Source organism: Pteropus alecto, unplaced genomic scaffold (genome assembly GCF_000325575.1).
Source record: "Pteropus alecto unplaced genomic scaffold, ASM32557v1 scaffold38, whole genome shotgun sequence".
Taxonomy (NCBI): domain Eukaryota; kingdom Metazoa; phylum Chordata; class Mammalia; order Chiroptera; family Pteropodidae; genus Pteropus; species Pteropus alecto.
Window position 1 is genome coordinate 3,728,842 of NW_006442512.1, and position 2,181 is coordinate 3,731,022.

Consider the following 2,181-nt stretch of genomic DNA (forward strand, 5'->3'; position numbering starts at 1 on the left):
CCAGGGTCTCCTGTGTGCAGGGGAAGGCAGAAATAGATTTTAAGAAGTTGACCTTTAACTAGGCTTTATAGCCTCTTCCATCTAGTAAAATAATACCGCACAGCTTTGAAATGGCAAGGGCAAATGGTATCTGCTGCACCTGTTGGAGGGGGGCTGCTGGTTCAGGGATTTTGGTTTTTTTAAACTGCAGGAGGCATTTGGAGATAATCTGTGCTTTAACTCTTATTCCCGTTTTAGAATTGGGATTTAAAAAGAACACTTGACTTTGGTTGCTGAAGACACAATGCTAGACACAGATGATGTGTTATAGAATTATTGTACCCTTGAAACCTATATAATTTTATTAACCAATTTAATTAAAAATAAAAATAAACTGTCACTCCCCCCCACCCCCCACCCCCCCAAAAATAAAATAAAACAAACAAGTCCCTCTTGTGGGTTTTTTTTGAGGTTTTTGCTCAGGATGAGGTTGTCCCTGGGATCTGCGCTTTAGAAGCTGATCTGAAATTGTTCTAATATTATATAATGTAATGTAAACAAGTTTTATTTTGACCACATGTCAGGGTTGTTTACTAGCAGCTGGGACAGGCTTTTGTAGCTCTTGACAATTTTAAATACTCTCATGAGCAGAACATTGAAATTGTTTGCTCTCCGTCGGTCTGATGAGGAACATCCACTGCCTACATCTGATCTTTTGACAGCTTTACCAGAGTATCTCTATCCCCTACTTCTGTCAGTTCATTCACATGAGCAAGATGTGTTTTTACTGAATGTGTCATCCCATAATGCCGTGTTGGCCAGAAATATTGACTTACCAACTTAAACTTAGAACCATCCACAAAGATAGCCTTGATTGATGGAGTTCTTTACTACTTGGTAATATCCAGCAAAACGAAAGCCACAGTGGGATACTTCAGTACACCTCCCAGAAATGTACCAAAAGATAACAATAGAGAGGATTTGAGTACTATAATGCCTAATAATCTAATTGGTATGTACAGATGATGTTGGTCTGCAAGACCAAAAACACATGTTTATTTAAAATGCTGTTTCAAAAATATGTTAAGCTGCAAAAAACCTTCAAGTTTCATTAAGTAGAAATTTTATAGACCACATTCTATGACATTTTTTATAGAAATTGAGAACAAAGTGTAACATAACAATCAAAACATAAATTTAAATGTGCTTGTCAGAAAGCAAGAGTCTGAAAGAATAAAATAAATGCATATTTAACTCAACACCAGGGAAAGAAACCTAAAGTAACATTAAAAGAATGAAGGTGAAGAATTGATTTAAAAGGCAAGCTTAATGAAATAGAAAATAAACCCAACAAATTAAGCCAAGAGTTGGTTCTTTGGGGGCAAATAAAATTCTATAAAGCAGAATCTCCTGGAAAGCCTGGTCAAGAATAAGGATGCACACACACAAAAAAGACTATGAATAGAAAAGGAGAGTATTTCTTATACATCAGAAGAGAGTTTAAGTCATAAAAAGATTTAGACCTCAATTCCTATAAATTGAAATGAAATTGAATGTTTTCCAAGAAGTAGAAAATATTAATAGATTAGCAGGCTTAAGAAAATGAAAAGGTGACTGTAAGATATACCTCCTCTCGGAACACCAGGCCCAGATGATTTTGATGGCTAAATAGTGTCTCTCCATCAAGGAAGAGTTAAATCCTTTGTTATTCTTTCCTAGCACTTAGAGAAGAGTAGAAATCTTCCCAATACATTCTTTGAAACCAACATACCCTGATACTAAGGTGAGACAAGGACAGTACCAAAACCAGACAGGTTAGTACTAAAGATTAGTACACTAGAACAGTGTCACTTAGCATTAAAAAAAAAAAGTCATGAATAAAATCTGACAGTCAAGTCATGACCCATGACCAAGTATATTTTATTCTAGGAACACACAGTTTGCATTGGGATTAAATCGTGTAGTCTGTGTAATATAAGATGATGACAATAATAGGTAACATTTATTAAATACTTATTATGTGCTCATTTCTGTTCAAAGTACTTCATGTAGTGTACTCACATCCAGTCGGAGGAAAAGGCATTTGACGGTATTCAACACCCATTCCTTTGAGCTATTTCTGTATTCTAGTCTGTACTATTTTTATTTCAAGTCAGTAATAGAAAGAAATTTTTATAACTTAGAGTAAGGACTTCTACCTCA

At 35.2% G+C, this 2,181-nt stretch overlaps 1 protein-coding gene across 2 annotated transcripts in view; it reads left to right on the forward strand.

Moving 5' to 3' along the window:
* The window catches only part of PKM (pyruvate kinase M1/2), a 26,687-nt gene that overhangs the window by 12,567 nt on the left and 11,939 nt on the right, over nt 1-2,181 (forward strand). The gene's annotated exons all lie outside the window — the stretch shown is intronic.